Genomic DNA, 6,000 nt, shown 5'->3' with positions numbered 1-6,000 from the left:
TAATAATAATAATAATAATAATAATAATAATAATAATAATAATAATAATAATATAGTTTATTTATACCTCCAGCCTCTCCCACGCATCGAGGCGGGATTACAACCTTAAAAGACACTTAGTACAATTTACAATCAATACAACAATAAAATACTAACACTGAATTTACCAAGAATTCCTATTCTCTAAAAATTACAATCCGTCCATTAGCCAACAGAGTCAAGGAAGAGCAGTTGTCATAACCTTTTTATATGGAATTCAGTGGATAAGCCCGCCGGAAGAGATCTGTTTTGAGTGCCTTCTTAAAGGCCTCTAAGGTAGTAATGAGATGGATCTCTTCTGGTAGGTCATTTCATAATCTTGGGGCCACGGCAGTGAATGCCTTATGTGAAGTTGTCATTAACCTGGTATTATAATATTCTAGTAAGAACTTCCCAGATGTTCTGAGAGTGCAGGTCGGATTATGTAGGGAGAAGCGCTCCTGCAGGTAACTTGGGCCCAAGCCATGTAGGGCTTTAAAGGTAATAACCAACACCTTGTATTGCACCCAGAAGCTAACTGGCAGCCAGTGAAGAGATTTCAGTATTGGTGTTATATGGTCAAACCTAGATGTTCCGGTGACCAATCTGGCTGCTGCATTTTGAACCAATTGAAGCTTCCGAATCTGGTACAAGGGTAGCCCCAAGTAGAGCGCATTGCAGAAATCTAACCGAGAGATTACCAGTGCAAGTACTACTGCTTCAAGGTCCTTTCGGTCCAGGTAGGAAGACAGTTGGTGTATCAACCGAAGCTGATAACAAGCTTTCTTGGTCGTCGCATTTATTTGGGATGTCAATTGTAAGGACGGGTCTAGGAGTACTCCCAAACTGCGAACCTCATCCTTTAGGGGAAGTGTGACCCCATCCAGGACTAGGTGACAAAACTCCATCCCTGGACTTGGGGTACCTATCACAACTACCTCCGTTTTCTCTGGATTCAGTCTGAGTTTGTTTTCCCTCATCCAGCCCATTACCGATCTAAGACAGGCATCCAGAGGAGAGATGCCATCCCTAGTCACTGCAATAGTCGGGGAAATAGAGAAATAAATTTGGATGTCATTAGCGTGTCACCACGCCCCATGTCTCCAGATGATCTCCCCCAGTGGCTTCATGTAAATGTTGAAAAGCATGGGGGAGAGAATGGCGCCCTGAGGGACGCCAAATGTCAGCTCTCTCTTGGAAGAGCAGCTGTCCCCCAGCATCACCATCTGGAATCTGCCTAAGAGGTAGGAATGGAACCACTGGAGCTCAGTGCCCCCAGTACCTAACTCCCTCAGGCGTTCCAGAAGGATACCATGGTCTATGGTATTGAATGCCACTGAGATGTCCAAGAGCACCAGCAGGTCACACTTCCTCTGTCAATGCCCAGATGGAGATCATCGACTAAGGCGACCATGGTAGTCTCAACTCCATATCCCGCCCTGAAACCAGCTTGAAATGGGTCTAGATAATCGGCTTCATCCAAGACAGCTTGGAGCTAGAAGGCGACTGCCCTTTCAATCACCTTGTCCAAAAATGGTAAAAGAGAGACCAGTCTATAATTGTTTCTAACCAGGGGATCCAGGGAGGATTTTTTCAAAAGCGGTCTAATGACTGCTTGCTTTACTTGTGATGGTAATCTTCCCTCCCTGAGGGATGCATTGATTATAGATTGTAGTAATGTTTTTGTTGCATCCCCTCCCTGGGCGGTCAACCATGATGGGCAAGGATCAAGAGGGCATGTCGTCCTCCTGACATATACAAGAATCTTGTCCACTTCATCAGTATTTACAAACTCAAAATGATCCAGTCTAACATGGTCCACAGAGGTGGGAGTGCAGAAAGAGTTTACCCATACTATATGGGGTACATTCGAGGCTTGCTGCATGTGGGGCTGACATAGACAACTAAACTTCATATTAGTATGCTCAAGGAAAAACAGAATGTCAGTCTTCTATTCTGAATCACTTTAGGAAAGCAAGAAAGCACATACAGTGGTACCCCGGGATACGAAATGACCGCGTTACGAAATTTCCGGGATACGAAAAAATTAGATAGGAAAAAACTGTTCCGAGTTACGTTTTTTTTTTTCGGCTTACGAAAATTTTTTTGGTGCTTTTCGGCGCTTTTTTCGCACGAAATCGCGGCTTTCCAGCGCTAGCGGCTATGGCTTTTTCGGGTTGCGAAATCTTTCGGGTTACGAACGGCGCCGCGGAACGAATTAAATTCGTAACCCGGGGTACCACTGTACTATTTTCTTGGGGTTGAAGATGTGAAAACCATACCTTCCAAGATTTCACAAAAGAAAACGAACACATGTAGTCAAGCAATTGTGAGTGTGGTCAAGATGGCAAAAGTTATTAATGAGGAAGATTACACAAGGTAGGAAAGGTTGTAAGAGTTTGGGTCCTCATCTCCCCGCTTCTGAATTAAATGATTGCAGACTATTGCTGTACTTTATTTATTTATTTATTTATGGTATTTGAACTCAGTTTGCAGCAATTAAAGTAGGCTGAGGACAAAGGAGGAGGAGGGAGAAATTGGGACATTTTTAAAGCATTTGAAAAAGTCGGATAATACAGATTTAATCAGGATTATCCTTGCATAACTAGGACAGTTGGAGGGTATTCAGACGTGCCATTGTTGGGAAGTGATCACATCCAGTGTGGCAGCTAACACCAGGTATAGAAAATCTAGTATATTCTGTTGATGGGAGAACTGCCTCTGAATTCCTTCTCTTTGTCCTGAGCAGTGTCTTCACTAGGGTTGGTGTCACCTGGTGCAGTAACTCATGGTGTCACACCCACCACACACCTATTGACCTCTTCCTATTTCACCCCATACAGAATCCTTAGTAATGCTTTTTTGCAGTAATGTTACCCATAAATTGTAATTTACATATACCACTGAATGTAATGCTAAACCTTGTGATATAAATAACTAGCAAAATTAAAATTATACCTTCAAATATGGTATCATAGGCACAACCTAAATGTATTTACATATGCATAGTGAAGATTTGGTAAAAATGTGATTTTTTAAATAAAATTTAAAAAGAATAAAAAAATATAAAATATATTTTTTTAAAAAATAAAATTTTGAAACTTGAAATTTTAATTTAAAAAAATTCTGGGTCTTCTCCTCTCCACTCACTGAGCTTCACCCGACTCCCTGGTGTCTTAAAGCATTTTAAAGGGAAGCAGATAAATGTCTCAGCCCGTTTCTGCCAAAAAGTAGATGTTTGAGGAGCAGTGGTGTCCCCTCTCATTAAGGAGTCACCTGGTGCAGTCCACACCCCCTGCACACCGCTTGTGACGCCACTGGTTTTGAGGTTTACATAAAAAACAATAGCAATCTTAAACATTCTTAAGAGCGCTTTGAAAAATCAAAAGGATAAAATGGATGCCCTTTTCCCTTGTCATATTGTTGAACCTCTTTCCAAGCAAAATACAGTAGAAATAATATTTCAAATCCCTTATTGTTAAGAAAGGGGAAGGGCTAAGCAGAGTAGAGAGATTCAATGTTCTCTACCAGCAGAAAAACCATTAACAATTAAAGCTTAATTGGAAATGATGTCCTCGATCACATTGCTGATCACCACTAGAGTGAACCCAGTGAAACAGTGGCTTAATTATATAAATCCCATTAATTCCATGGATATAGTGTAGCAACTGGATTTGAGTCACCCCTAGGAATCTTATCAAAAAACAGAGGACATTACAATCTTTATGCTTAATGCCAAATAATGACACCCAAGCATCATTTACTGTTAAAAGAGGGAAGAAATGCCTTTGTTATCTCCAATGAATGTTCTCCTTTTCCCATTATGTCTCCCTTTTTCTCAAGCCCTCTTTTTTTTTTTTTTTGAGGAATCAGGAGGGTGCAGCATAAAGAGAGGGGTGGGAAGTCCCCTTGTGTGAGCAAGGACCATTCAAAGTACTGATCCTGAAGGCCACCACCAGTCCTCCAAATTAGAAAGGGATGGTTTATAGGCTTCTTTGAAACCCAGAAACCATGCAGAAAGCTCTCAAAGTAAGCAAAAACATCACCAGCCCCACACAAAGACCCCCCCCCCCAGCACTGCAAGATACCTGTATTTTTTATTAAGGTCCTTCTCAAAATGGTTGGGAGAAAATTAGTGAACATGTATTTCAGCCACTAATTTGGGCAGATCTTGGAGAAATATAGAGGTCACTTGGGAGCATTGTCATGGGTGTGTGGCCCATGGGGAGGTAATCAAAGGGGAGAAAATTGGTCCTGGTAGGGTTGCCCATCTCATCATTGGATTTTGTCTTATAATACGGAATAAAATGATATGATATGTGAATTTGATTTTTTTTTAAGTTGCATGCCAGACATTCCTGGAAAACAAGGAAAGGCCTCAGAGGATGGTGAAAGGAATAATCAAGTCAGTGTAGTGTGGTGCAATGTAAGCAAGAGGTAAATGGCACAATGAGAAGCATCCTCACATGGTACACATGTGCTTTGTTATTGCCTTATTTAACAGAACAATCACAGCAGAGTACCACTGAACTATTTTATATACTTTTAACTTTTTATATACCATTCTATATATTTTATATACTGTTTTATATACTTGTATATACTTTGTACCAATATTGCAACATTACAATTGTTTTATATTTCTATTTGGAGTTGTAAAAATGACTTCATCTCACTCCACTGTTGAGCAGCAAAAGCCAATTTAAAATTGGTTGGAGCGTCACTTGCTTCAGGTACTATTGATGATATTACTTTGTGAGCCTTTCTGTTTATAGAGATTGTATGGGCCACACTGAACATATGGAAGGGGGGATTACTTTCTCAATTAGGCAAACAAAAATATCAGTTTTAGACTTAGGATTTGTACAACACCATGGATATTTCATGGGATTTGTCCAGCAAAGCTGTCTGCTTTTATTCTCAGATATTGCTCTAAAGCTGTAGCTCAGACCATTAAACCTGGTTATGCTGCGCCTCTGTATTTTATTGAAATTCTTTAGGCACAAAGGCCTCCTACGATACCTGAGAAATGAAATTACTGAGTTCTTCCCCGAAAATTTATTTAGCCTCAGGTAGAGTAAATAAAAGCAAAATGAAGTCAAACTTTAATATAGTTCACTTTGCAAAGCCCTCACAGCGTAGGAAAATACTTTGGTGTTCCTAACTTTCTAAGTACTTTAGGTCAGAGTGGTTTGTTTGATCAATTGTCTTTAAATGTAAAGCATGAATTCAACATCCTCTGTGAAGTCGAAGGCTTTCATGGCCGGCATCCATAGTTTTTTGTGGTTTTTTTGGGCTATGTGGCCATGTTCTAGAAGAGTTTCTTCCTTATGTTTCGCCAGCATCTGTGGCTGGTATCTTCTAGAAAATGGCCACATAGCCCGTAAAACCCACAAAAAACTATCAACATCCTCTGCTCCAAACCATGAAACCTATTAGATATGAGAGAGATCTATCCCACCAGGAGGCTATGGTTGGCCTCAGAATCCTATTGAATAAATAGTATTAACACCCTAAAAAGAAGGAAGAGAGGGAAGGAGAGAGGAAAAAGAAAAGAAATATGGCAACACCTTGAAGACCAGTTAACTTTCATTTTAGTGTAAGCTTTCATAGATGTAAATCCATGTCTTCAGATATAGTACTATATGGTATTAATGGTATTGTAGCCACAAATGCTCATGCTAAAATAATAATTAAAAAACCAGTTAGTCTTACAGGTTGCTGCCACACTGAGAGAATATGACCTGCCCAATATCACCCAGTGGATTAGCATTGCCAGGCAAGGATTTGGACCTTGGTCTACAGAGTCCTAGTCCAATGCTCAAACCACTACATCATGCAGTCTCTCTGTAAAAAAATATACTCTTCCATAATTTCCATGGCAACTAGCCAATTCGTTAACAAAGAAAGCTGGAAGATGAAATTATATCTATTTCACAAGGCAAGGTCCATAAAAATATCAGTGAAATATAATTACCTTGC

At 40.1% G+C, this 6,000-nt stretch overlaps 1 protein-coding gene across 7 annotated transcripts in view; it reads left to right on the top strand.

Annotated features, from left to right (window-relative positions):
• The window catches only part of FHIT (fragile histidine triad diadenosine triphosphatase), a 1,035,018-nt gene that overhangs the window by 182,479 nt on the left and 846,539 nt on the right, over nt 1-6,000 (top strand). The gene's annotated exons all lie outside the window — the stretch shown is intronic.

The sequence above is a fragment of the Sceloporus undulatus genome, chromosome 2 (genome assembly GCF_019175285.1).
Source record: "Sceloporus undulatus isolate JIND9_A2432 ecotype Alabama chromosome 2, SceUnd_v1.1, whole genome shotgun sequence".
Taxonomy (NCBI): Eukaryota; Metazoa; Chordata; class Lepidosauria; order Squamata; family Phrynosomatidae; genus Sceloporus; species Sceloporus undulatus.
This window is presented reverse-complemented; position numbering and strand designations above follow the sequence as displayed.